This window comes from Danio rerio, chromosome 5 (genome assembly GCF_052040795.2).
Source record: "Danio rerio strain M-AB ecotype USA chromosome 5, GRCz13ab, whole genome shotgun sequence".
Taxonomy (NCBI): Eukaryota; Metazoa; Chordata; class Actinopteri; order Cypriniformes; family Danionidae; genus Danio; species Danio rerio.
In genome coordinates, this window is record NC_141025.1 from 47,060,335 (window position 1) to 47,074,511 (window position 14,177).

Consider the following 14,177-nt stretch of genomic DNA (forward strand, 5'->3'; position numbering starts at 1 on the left):
ATGTTAAAATATTTATAACTACTACTGTAAGAAAATATCAGAATTCGGTACATACTTTCTGTATTATCTTTGCTTGAACTGACCCGATCTAATCCTGTTTATATGAATTGAACCTGCTCCCAACCAGGTTTGAGCTACCAGAACTGTTGCTATGCCAACAACTCTCGGATCAGTTTTGAAAAACGAAACGATCCTGGATCGTGTCAAATCTTCATTAACCAAGTCCAGCTGAGTAATCCACGTACGAAGAACGGACCTCAGGCTTCTGAAATTTGTGGCAAAACATTTGTAAATAACTGTATATGGAAGCAATGTATTAAGATACAGGTGAAATAAACTGACTGGAACTACAGTACATGAAACTTTTATTGCACAAATTTCAGCCAATCATAATTGCATATTCAGAAAGACCATGGAAAATAAAGAAAATGAGTTTAGTCCTTAATGAGATTAGCAACGGGCCATCCCTCCCTTCAGTGTGTATAATCCAAGCCATGCTGTTTTATTCAGGCAAACTCTTTCTGTGATCTTGAGCTCTTCTTAAAGCAAGCCTGATTGCCCAGTAAATCAGCCAAATGAATTTTTTTTTTCTTTCTTTTTTTAATTCAAGTCATACTATACAAACACAGTTTCGGTTGTGAATAGTGGCAAGTGTTCCCCATGGGCATGCAATAGAAAGTGCCCCTTAATGATTTTGGCTTTCATGCAGATAAAATACCAGCACGTCGGAGCCCATATTAAAAGCAAGTGGAACAACTCCATTATCTGCTTAACACCGTTACCGCACAGCTTTATCAACATGTCAGTGTGCAGGAGCTGTAATAGATGACAGCAAGGCTCCTAAATGACAAAGCAACTTGATGTGCAACTGTGAAATTAAAACTGACTTCCCAAAGAGTTTACAATAACAAATCAGAAATTGTCACCTAAACCTAAATTCGGTCTCCCTCAAAGTTAATGAGTCATCAATCTGAAAGGTCATGAGGTCTGTGGGAACAGATAGCATCAGGACATTGATGAACCCATTTAGCGTAAATTGCAAACCAGGCTCCTGGACACCTACTTTGTCTTGGTTGCAGTGCATGTCCCGTTTACTCCTTAGGTGATTTGTCACTGACTGCAAAGATTAGCTCCAGCCCCTGGAGAGATGAGTTTAACCAAAGGGAATAGCAATTACGATGGTTAACAGCCGAGGTTTACCATGCTTGGTACGGCGTCTATTGCTGCAGTTGCTATGCTTTCAAATTAAACATGCTCGATCAAAAAACGAAGGAGGAAAGAAAGACACTGCGCAAGCTCTGAAAATCCCTGACGGATTAGGTCTGGAAGATATTGAGTTATAACTTTTCTTTTTTCAATGTTGTTTATGTTTGAAACTGAGCCTACTGAGCTTGATGAAATTGCGGGAGCCTTCAATACGAGCAGCAGGGGGAAATGAAAGCAGCAACCTAAATACTGTACTTAATCCCTCCACAAGGCACAAGTGTATGATGTCAGAAAATGTCAAAGCGGAATATAAAACATGAGACCGACACACTCAGATAAAGCGAGCTGTCATCTGAGGGCGACTTGAGGGCTGAAGACTGAGACATTTTGTCAACCTTAATCCGCTTATCAGTGGTAATGAAACAATTTCTTTAGCAGTTTAAACTCTTCAGGTTTGCATATCATTAATTTAATTATCCTATCCTCATTACTGTGCTATTTTAGAGGAGGGGTTCAATTCTGGTCATTCTGCATTTCTCTCTTGTTAAACATGCCTTATAACCAGCTCCTTAGAAGAGAAGGAATTGTGTTCAGATTGACATGTCCCCTTCATAGCTGTCACTAATCTCTACTCCCTGGCCCCTGCACACTAGAAACTGCCTGAACTTGGAAGTTCACTTCATTTAAAATAAATATCCGCACTACATTCTTTGCAGCATCTTCAGACAAAACCTGGAAAAAAAAGTGTGATGGGTTATTTTACTGTAACCAGGAGATTTTGAACACTTCTTTCTAACTGAAATCATGGCAGAATTTCCTGTGTTGTCCACTTTGCCTCTGAAGAAGTAAGAGAAACATATAACATGTAAAATGGAGGACCAGGATTGAGAACCACTGGATGCGTTTGGCCAACTTTAGTAAGCTGTTTGGACAGAGCTGTGTGTAGGCGTAGTGTGTGATATTGGAGTGATATAAACTTCACATTTTTAAAATTTACTGATGTTAAAATAGGATCCAAATCCTAGTGATTTTAAGGCCCACCACAACATGACGTAGAAGTGCTGTTTTCCCCGCCCACTGAATGGACTGACAGGTGCTAATGTCTCCTTAATAACATTTAAACTAGGGTTGGGCATCTAAGCTATAATGCCGATCCGATACGCATCTCGATACAAAGAATACGATCCGATATATTAGCGATACATTTGTGACATATTGCGATGCAACACGATACGATTCACACCCATATCACGATACGATGCGATATTTCAGCACTAACTAATTAGATCAAGTTTATGAGATGATGTGAAAGAGGATGCTGTGCCATTGAATGAGTTTGATTATTTATAAACCAAGCAAAACCAAGACTTTTTTTTACAAACTGGCTTTTCTCTCAGAGCCAGAGTGTCAGTTTACAGTAGAGGGCCATTTTAGAACATATAGCACATATTATTTAAGTATTTTCAAGATAAACAGAATGTATAAGTGCAATATATATTAAAAAAATATATATATATTTGCACTCTTTCAACATAAATAAAATTAGCATTGCACAACAAGAATTGTGATTTAACTTTTCAACTATGAAAACAAGTTTTACAAAGATATATTTTGCCACTGATTATTCACAACTTAAGGTTGTGAACTAGCAGTGTTATGCTGCTTTGAAACATCACTGTCACTGTAAACAACAGGCTAATAAAAATATAACAAACCAGCAATCTTCTTGCTGTGAGGTGGTCAAACTACCCACTGTGCCACTGTGACACCCAATTATTTTTATCATTATTATTATTAATATTATTATTATTATAATTAAATAAAAATTAACAGGAGGAGGTGTTTAAAACCTTCGTTCTCCGTGACACTAGGTTGAATATCTTTGCAGATGAACAATGCAATAGCATTCGTTATTGGCGTAGAGCGAGCAGAACTGTTGCGCATGGAAAAAAAAAAAAACTTGCAATGCTTTTCTCACCACTTTTGGAGCTGGTTGAAGCAGTGCGAAAGCCGGGGATGCAGAAACACTGGAAGATGCTTTCACAACAACACCGTGGCGCCGCTTCAAGTGAGATATCAGATTAGTCGTACTGCCCGCGTATTTTACAGATGCGCGGCACATTTTGCAAATTGCATCTGTCCTGTCATGTCGTCCATCCTTAAATCCATAATGTTGCTTGCCATACTTTAGATTTAAAACTCAGTGAGGAATAAAATGTTTGTTTTGCTTCTCGCGCTTTCTGAGGGCGCACCACTAGCTTCATCAGCACACCTGATACACTGAGTTGTAGTGTGTGCACATCCGCAAATCCGTTGCTAATGCATACTTTATGTAGGTCGATTAAATTATGCGCCAAAAACAGGTTGACAACACTTGTTAATAAATAAAAAATACATTCTATATTAAAAATATAAGCTGTATCTCGGAAAAATCGATGCATCTCGCAAAAACCGATGCATCTCGATTTGCTTCCAAAATTTCATTCATCCTCTGCTGCTGAACCGATGCACTCGCATCGTGAACGCGCATAACCGCGTATCGATACATATCGGTTAATCTTCCCATCCCTAATTTAAACACATCTACAGAATATATTTTACAAAGAAACTTGAATTAAAAACATATGTTACAAGTCTCTGTGATCAGTCTCTGTGATCAGCAATTTATTTTATAAGTTTAAAGGTTTTTCAAACAGACCACTGACTGCTGTTTATCTGACGTAACGCATGATGCCTCATTTACACTATAGTGACTTAGAAGCTGCCTGTCTCTCTGGGTGGTGACCTGCTGTTAACGTTGGTCTGTGTAGGTTTACAGCATGTAGAATACAACTGGCCTCTTATCGAGCTGTGAGAAGATCATGTGAGCTCTACTGGTGCTCCTATCCGCTTGTTAAGTGTGACGTCATGCAAAGCGGCTTCCGGGTCCAAGCGCTCTATTCAACTGAATGGGGAGACTCGTGAAATGGTAATAATAAACGTGTACAAAGTGATTTAATACATTCAAAAATCACGATCGCAATATATATGTACATGCCTAATATCCAACGGCCAGAAAGTGATAAATTTTTTTATAAATTGTTAAAATTTTGGTATTTGTGATGCAGCAAGCCCATAGATTGTTGTGTGCACTATGACTTTATATAAAATTAACTTTAATGTGTGATATGAATGAAAAGTGATCATAAAAAATAATCACCAACACGTCATCACTTATCAAGCGGATTGGCTGTTGCTCAAGAAAGGTGCTCTTCATTTGCAGAAGTCACTCACTCTCTATTAAAATGAATGGTCGCTTGTCGAGTCACTTGTAATGTGAATGAGGCTTGAGAAGCAGACATTCACGTCGGAGCGGTGGGCAGGGATAAACAGTTTTTTAGTACTCAGACTCTAAAATAATTAGATGCCACATTATATGATAAATAATCTCATGGGTATTTTGAGCTAAAACTTTACACATTCTGGAGACACCAAAGACTTACCTTACATCTTGTAAAAGGGGCAAAATAGGAGCCTTTTAAATGAAATATTAACCAAAAAATTTTTTATTTATATATATATATATATATATATATATATATATATATATATATATATATATATATATATATATATATATATATATTTACTATTATAAATATTTTTACAACTGTTTTGTCCATACAGCATATTAGCTATATTGCAACTATATTATGTTGTTTTAAATAATTTTATTTAAGTTTAATTTAACTTAACTTTTATTGTATGATTGACAATTGAATGACATTTGTAACAACAAAAATTGCATTAAAGAAAATAATGTTTGACCTTTTTAAATACTATATAAATTGTTTCTCACTGTACTTAAAATAGAGCAGATACAAGAGCAATCCTTTTTTCATTGTTCTCTACCAGTTTTTTTTTTTTTTTTTTTTTTTCAAGGGAATCACTATTCTTTTCATTCCTTTATATTCCTCATATTCTCAGGAATTTTTACAGGCTGGAAAGGGGAACAAGGTTATTATTTGAAGGTACCATTATGGATAGCAGTTTAGATTCACTATAGGTTCTTTAAGCGTAAAGACCATCTGTTGTCTCCAACAATTTATAGGCCTTGAATTAATTTAGTGAAAGCTCCAGAAGCATGGACAGTTGGCTTTTCTGACACATTAGGGATCAGCTATGTGGTTAAGCGGTGAACAAGCGGCTAAATTGTGAGTAATGGCATCCCTGAAAGAGTCATTCCAAAGTCCCCTCCTCTCCCATTGTGCTGTCAAAGACTTTAACATAAATATTTTTCCCACATAAGGAATGAAAGGCTTTAAAGTGCCTTTTCATTGGACTAAATAGAACGCTAGTCTCTTTCCCAGCACACATGATCACAGTGAAATCCACCACTGACACATAAGCACGTCACATTTGCGCCAGCATTTGTGAGTAGGAAGTTCTTAGAGTGGTAATTGGTATAAACAAAGTGATAGGAGATGATTTTTTTCCGTTTGCCTAAAGGCGTCTGGCATCATCTTAGAAAACACTTTGTAGTTTAGCCGATTAACAGCTTGTAGAAGACTGTTGCCAGAGATTTCATCACGATGCTATTGGAAATTTCTTGATCAGGGATTTTAACAAAGTAGATGATAAAAGAAGCATTTAGTTTTTTTTTTTACTCAAATTATGTTCACAAGATAGGAAACATTTTGTAGTCTTTAAAAGCAAGCAACGGTGCTTTGATGTTCTTGTTCGTCTAAAAAAACTAAATATTAAATCCTACCCAATATATCTGAATGTTTTTGTTATAAATTAGCCAAAACTTAAAGCACCGCAAAACCTTTGCATGAACAGAATTTCAATGGAGGGGCAGAATTTATTCATTTATTTTTTTTTACAAAGATAAACTTTTTCCAACTTTTGGGGGGTTTGGAACAACATCAGGTCAGTTCATTGCCAAATTAATGTCCTGGGCAACATTTTACTCCTTGCCTCATTAGATCTTAATATTCACAGCCAGCTCTCATAAGTATAGTGGACGGTGTCTTCAGCTGTCGCATAAGCAGGGTTCGATTTCCTGATGGTGAGGCTCCTTTCTTGGTAGTTGGACTTGTAATTGAAGGTTGCAGGTTTGAGTCCCAGCAACAGCAGGGATTGTAGGTGTTGGAAGTAAATACCCCCCACCCCACAGAGCAAGGCACTGACTTGGCACCCAACTGTTCCCCGGGTGCTGCAGCAATGGCTGGCCACTGTCCCGGGTGTGTGTTCACGGTAGCTGCACGATTCTGGCTAATATGAGAATCACAATTTTTTTTTGCTTAAGAATAAAGATCCTGATTTTCTCACAATTTTGTAGATGTAAAATAAATGTAACTATGACTAGGCTATTATTATTGTTATTCTCAAACATATGGTAACCAACAATATTATTAGGCCTATATGTGTAGGTCTAAGGTTGGTTAAAATGCTAATTTTTGTATAGACTTGCAATGGTGGACTTGAAAAGACTTTACATATGTCCTGGTCCTTAATGCACAGTAAATTGATTTAATCCGAATACAACTATTCATAATTCTAAAGCCAAATTATTATGTTTGAGAGATGCTTGTCATTTTTCACTGACATTATTAGACCATTTTTTTCACTGGTAAAATCAGACATTTGTCATTATCAGTTTCCTTCATGCATTATAATTAACATTATAGACCTAGTAGTAGTTATACTGACTAGGGGTGTGAACCTACACTGGTCTCACGGTTCGATTTGGTTACGATTATCATGCCATCGATTCAGTTTAATTCGATATCTTGGTGCATTACGGTGCATTGCCAATGCTTTCCATACATTTTTTTTTTTCACCACAACACAAGAAAAAAAATGTTATAAAATATACTTTTTACTTTAAAATATACTTTTTACTTATACTTTAAATATATTTCTATACAATTTTGTCCTTTACTACAAGCAGTAAGATGTACGAATTGTACCTTTAATTTTACCTGCTCATAGAAAACAGTCTTTTTAACTGTTTTAGACAAAACTCCAGTACATACACAGAACAACATGAGCATTTATAGCAAATAAATTAATGTAAATGTTATCCTGCTTTTTGAGTGCTGTCAAGGGTGGTCTTTTTTAATGTAACCTAGTAATACATTTTAATATGTTTTACTCATAAACATTTTTAAAACTTAAAACCAAACAAAATGGTGTGTTTTTTTGTAAAATTATAAATAAAAAGGTAGAACATTTCTGTCACTATTTCTCATTGAAGATCAATCTGAAAATAATCCCAAAATAAACTGTATGCACCATGAAATGAAACATGTTACACTAAACGATGTTACTTAACTGAAACGCAAATATTCTCAGTTTATTTAAAAGGTTAAAAAGCAAGGATATGGATGAATCCTCATCACCTGTGATTTATTTAGTATGAATATCATTTAAAATATATATATATATATTATGTATATTTCGACTTAGGTTCTGTGACTTTTCTTTAAAACATACTAACTACTTATAATCTTTATTATTTTTAACTCAAGCATATACATCCATCTTTGATGCATATCATTGTAGTCCAGTTTGTGCTGAATGAAAGAAAATTACATGACAGCCAAGGGTATAAGTAGAAGCAAATGTAAAAGCATATCCAAAGGCCCCGAGGGCCCCAAAATCCTCTTAGACCCCAGAGGGTTGAAGTTAAACTATAAAGCAACAAAGACAGCCATGCTAAAAGCAAAAAAGTATTTAACACCAAAAATCACTGAAGATGGCAGGCCTCTGGTGTCACTTACTGCTCTTCTATGATGTGTTAAGATGCAAAATGTCACAGCCAAGAAATCCCAGAGAGACAAGTAGTGAGACAAGCCCTGCCAGCTACAGCACTTCATTTGCATAATAGAAATATGGCACACATAATAATTAGTCTAATACGTAAGTCTTTAACAACTGTAAATTCAACAAGCCTTTGGGGAAGTAACTACAAAGTAAAGATGTATTCAAGGCGATTTAAAAGGAGTTATGAGGCTGATCTTGCCTGGGGTATTTTTAAAAGGACATGAATTTGTTGGAGCAGAAAAAGGGAAATGTATACCTGCTCATACTGAGGATAAATGAACTTAGTTTTTGGTTTCTTTAACTCTTCTTTCTGGTACGTACCATGACCAATTCTGATTCCTGAGTCAAAGAATGAATTATGTGCTTCCATTAGACGTTCTTGGCTAAAGCCTCTTTTTCTAATGAAATATTAATGTGTAATTCAACCCTGTAAGATAAGTAATGGGTTCCTCATCTGAGAAGGTACTTGGATATTTTAAACTAAAAGCCAGAAATTAATTTTGATAAATGGCTACTAAAGTGTTTGCCATTGCTCTCATTAAATTATATGTAAATCTTATAAAGTTCTAATTGAAACCAACCAACAGAGTTTCTTCTATCGATATCGACATTTTTGTTTGAGAGGTACCTGCAGCCCTCCAATTGTCCAGACTCTTTCCTTTCCTTCCAAACTCTATCTGGTCAAAATTTCATTCTATGAGTGGCACATACGCACAGCTATCCTCCTAATTGAATTTTTCTGTCACACACTGTTCTTTCCATATTTCCTTTGAATATAAATCATAATAGTTGATGCATTTTTTCCACGAGCCATTGTTATAATTCTCCAGTCTTGGCCCTGACGCGTGTTAAGCTGAAGACAATCTTGAAAGCATTTTCAGATCATTTGAACGTGTCAAATGGAGTTGGGAAGTTGCTCTGTGAGCCTCAGATCTATTGAATCACGCCTTTTCTGTGCCATCTGGCAGGAAAAGAAGACTGGTTTTATTACCATTGCACAATGGCCCACTTCTGTCCTGTGTGTGCAAGGTTTTCTGGAATTAGACGCTGGCAAATAGATAGAATTCTTAGAATTGTAGGCCTGCGGAATGATGTCATAACCGCTACACAATTTATTCCAGAAGTAATTTATTAACTGAAATAAAAACAAAAAGGGAAATCTTCAAGTGCTGGCAGAGAGCGTGCCCAGCGATTGGGGTTTTTGTTCAAGAATGTATTCCTGTAGAGAAACTAATGCGGATATGTTATGCAATTGTTTTTAAGCCACTGCTTTATATAGCTCATGGCCTTTATGAATTTTAAAAGAGAAAAAAAAAAACACCTGCAAGAGAGGAGGACTATGCATTTGGGTGGTTATCAGCTGATTTCATTTATTAAAAGGTATTTGCAAATGTAAGTGGACTTTTAAATGTTTATTTTAGAGTTAATGCCTTTTATATGGACTAATGCATACCATGTGTCGTTCCTAATGACATTTTCTTATTTTTAATGTTTTCCACTTGCTTTCTAGGAGGAATTAAAACATTTGAAATGCACCTGGCTTAACTTATTTAAGGCTTAATTTTAGGTCCTAGCTGGATTTCCGTCAATGTGGCCACATCTGTTTTTGTTTTGGGGAGGCAAACTGTTGTCTGGGAAAGAACTTCGTGGCCTGTTTCTCTCTCTCTCTGTGTCGCTCTCTCTCTCTTTCTGTGTTTGTGTCTGGGGTGTTTACATCTGGGTTGTTAAGAGGTCATCCCCCTGGGCCATTCCATGCTGGAAAACAATGCCTAACAGGCAATAGAAGTGGCAGAGTGTCCCCGTGTAGTCATCATACATGACATATCCCATTATCCTCCATGCTTCCTACACTCACTCAAGCGTAATGGCCAGTATTTGTAGGGGATATCACACCACATGAGGTTTTCATCCTCATGAATGAATTATAGACGTTCATTCTTTCACTTTCATGGTGCAAGGCTGACACAAGGCCTTGGAGAGCCGAACTCAAAAACACCGAACGTTTTATATTTACAGCAAAACAACAATGCAGAAAAAGAATTCTCCTTTCCCCCCCCCCCCCCTCCTGACCATCAAGGATGCTGTGCCTTGGGACAGTGGCGTGATTTAGCTGTCAAATGTTCTTTCTCAGATATTTGAAAGGATGTCATGACAACTTGACCTAAATGCTCTAAAGGAGAAATACAGTTACACAATAAATCTTGTATAAATAGTTGTCCAGATGCATAGTCAAATCAGCTGCTGAAATGAGTTACAGAGATTGATACAGATATTGATATTGTTATGGAGTATATTTAATTTCGACATGGATTCGGTCATTTGGTGTTTGATTATGTTTTCAGGGGTTTGACTCCAAGTAGCAATCAATCACTGCATGTTAGCAGTCAACAAGCAGACTTAAATAAGCAGTGTATACTAGCATGCCCTCCAACTTACATGACCATATAGTTTTTTATTAATTTATTTTTTAACTGTCCTCAAATATGCCCTACAAGAGTATTTACTAAAATTCTGCCCCTATTGCAAATGATGCATTGTGCTCATTCATTAGTGCTGAAATTCATTAATTATGTACCTTATGATATAACACTGACAACAGCCATGGGCTCGATCTCAGAAAACAGATGCATTGGTAAACTTAAATGTACTGTATTGTGTTTCAAAGCCTAATTGCCAAAAGTGCAAAAGTGAATTTTGTGATTTTGAAAGAGGTAAGGGATTGTTTGTAAAGTTGACACACTATTAAAAAGAACCTGCATTGTTATTGGCAACACCAGTCAAAGGTAATTTCTGACAACACATGCTGTCATTGTCTGTATTCAAATTTAAAAAGTATCCATTGGTCATAATAAGCTGCTTGCACAAACAACCTTTTTCACAAGGAAACTAAAAGGAGTGGAATGAAAGAGATTTCCCATTCATGGTCATAGACTTCTGTTGTCACGCTCATAGATAGAAAGGTAGCTCTGACTAATTTTGTACACTTGTGCTTTGCATTTAAACAGTCAAAGCCATGCTATTGCCATGTTTATCAGTTTGCTATCTATGCTTCTGAATTCATGGCCATAAGCATCTCTCTGTCAATTGTACCATTCATTCATTCATTTTCTTTTTGGCTTAATCTCTTCATAAATAAGGGGTTGCCACAGGAGTCCTTTAAAGTCCCCTTAAACTCAAATGATATAGACCTGTACAGATATCCGACTATACATTTGTGATCATGTGTCTTCATACTTCGTAATCATAGGCTTTATGTCATAAAATATATACACACATATACTATGTATCATAATATATACACTAGGAATGCAACAATACAGTTTGCGTATGGTTTAATACATACCTCGGTTTTTTAACACGGTTTTCGGTTCGGTTCTCATGGCTTGACACGTGTTTTTTTTTTTTTTTTTTGTTAATCTATAGGCAACAGCAATAGTAAAAGGTTGAAGAGAAAAAAATGAAAATGATTTATTGCAATACTCCTTTATTTTACTTAAAAGCCAAGAAAAGTACACTTGTTCATAGTGTAGTGTATAAAAAAAATAAACACTGAAATCTCACAGCTGCTGGTAGCCCATGTACAAACTGGGAAACACATACATTCCTACATTTTCAAAAAAATAAACATACTGTACATGTAAAGTTAATAAAGATAAATTTACTATTTCAAATAAACATGTACTTAAGTTAATTTAAATAAACCATCTTAATTATCTCGTGTTGAAAAAAGTGCAAGATAGTAGTCTGTACACGGATAACAAAAAGTCTGCATCTCCGAAAACGGCTGCAAATCTTTAGCAATGAACATCCCGGACTGCCTTTGTTATTTTTATGTGTCTCTCTGAACCAGTTGGGTATGTTTGCTTGAAGGATTCAGCGAGGGATTGTTGCTTTTTCGAGGACTTTAATACCTTCTCTGCTATCCTGCCTTAAGACAGTGATATTGCTGGGTAATGGCGCTGCAGATGTGCAGTCATGGTTATACGTGTAAAACAATACTTGCACACATTTATTTTTTTGTTCACCATTTATTCTTTCATTGGCATTATACTTACCAGCAAATCCGAAATGTCCTAATACCGCAGATTTGAAAGACGCCGGCGCTTCCTCGTACTGTTGCCTCACTTCGCCGGTGCTTCCTTGTACTGTTGCCTCACTTGACCGCCGCTTACCATGTTAAAATGCGGAATGATGGTTAAGCTCCCCCTAACTTTAAAGCATAGTGATTGAATATTTACACATAATAGTTTCCTCATCTCAGCTTGTAGACTTACAGGCACACACATTTAGTCAATTCGGGGAGATATAAAACCCACAGAAATTATTTAAACGCAAAACCGAGAAAACCGCAATTCACAAGCGCATATTGAACTGTGGATGTCGTACCGAACGGTTCAATATTATATTGGATATCGTGGCATCCCTAATATACACACATATACTACACTGGTTCAAGCCTCGGCTGGGTCAGTTGGCATTTCTGTGTGGAGTTTGCATGTTCTCCCCATGGGTTTCCTCTGGATGCTCTAGTTTTCCCCACAGTCCAGACATGATATATAGGTGAATTGGGTAAGCTAAATTGTCCGTAGTGTATGAGAATGTATAGGTGGTTCCCAGTGATGGGTTGCGGTTGGAAGGGCATCTTCTGCGTAAAACATGTTCTGGATAAGTTGGTGGTTTATTCCGCTGTGGCGACCCCAGAACAATAAAGGGACTAAGCCGAAAAGAAAATTAAAGAATGACTGAATGATTTTAAAGACATTTATACAACTGGCAACAAAAGTGCAATGATGTGGCTACACACAGGAGAATGAAAGGGCTCCTCACGGCAATAAATAAGAACAGAATGTGGTCAAATAAGTGGCAATAGAAATCAATAATTGTAAAAGGGGCAAAGCACATAACCTACAAGTCCAAAGACAAACACAAATCAATGTTGGGAACATGTAACAAAGAAATGAAATGATTCTTGAGCAGCAAATCGTCACATTTGAATGATTGTGTTACACTGAAGATCGGATTAAAAATGCTAAAAATCCACCTTTGCCATCACAACAACAAAATAGCATTTTAAACTATATTAATGTTGAAAGCAGTCAGCCAGTTTCAGTTGCAATTATATTTCACAGTATTTCTGATTTAAATGCAAAAGCAATCATTGCAAAGTGACGTCTTTTAAAAACATGAATAAATCTGACCAACCTAGATCAGACCATATGAATGGTAAGGTATGCAGCTTTCTTTCTGGATAAGTGATTTTTAAAAAATCTCTCTGTGGTCTTGCTTCAGCTCTCAAAAGCTCTTTTTCAAAGCAATGCTCTCAATTGTGTATTAATTATGCTGTCAAATGAGATTTCTTTTTTTTCTGCTGGAGACTAAAAGCATGAGGCCCAAAATATGAATCAATATTAAACGTGACTGTCAGGAGTTTGCTGTGCAATGAAAAACCTGGATAATATACAAAGTAATTGAGCAGCCTATTGAGCACATTTCAAACTTGGAAATGAACTGACTGTGAATTCTACACGAATGCACAGCTGCGTGTTTAGGTAGCAAAGAGAAAGAGAATCCATGTCAAGGTGTATTGATTGTGTGTAGCAATTGTTAGATTAAGAGACCTTCTGGAGCAAACAATGTAAACAAACACAAATCAACACACAATAAAAGAAGACCATTACAGGATTTAAAAAAAAAAAAAAAAAAAAAAAACAGCTTAGACAACGAGTGTCCAAACTCAGTGCTGGAGGGCTTGTGTCTTACTGAGTTGCTATATCTAGTTCACTAGGACATATAACTAATATATATATATGCACATACATACATATATATATATATATATATATATATATATATATATATATATATATATATATATACAGTTGAAGTCAGAATTATTAGCCCCCCTGAATTATTAGCGCCCCTGTTTATTTTTTTCCCCAATTTCTGTTTAATGGAGGGAAGATTGTTTTAGCACATTTCTAAGCATAATAGTTTTAAAAACTTATTTCTAAAAACTGATTTTTTTTTATCTTTGACATGATGACAGTAAATAATATTTTGCTTGATATTTTTCAAGACACTTCTATACAGCTTAAAATGACATTTAAAGGCTTAACTAGGTTAATCAGGTTAACTAGGCAGGTTAGGGTAATTAGGCAAGT

At 36.1% G+C, this 14,177-nt stretch overlaps 1 protein-coding gene across 5 annotated transcripts in view; it reads left to right on the forward strand.

Moving 5' to 3' along the window:
• Positions 1–14,177, forward strand: part of adamts3 (ADAM metallopeptidase with thrombospondin type 1 motif, 3) — a 214,793-nt gene that overhangs the window by 48,552 nt on the left and 152,064 nt on the right.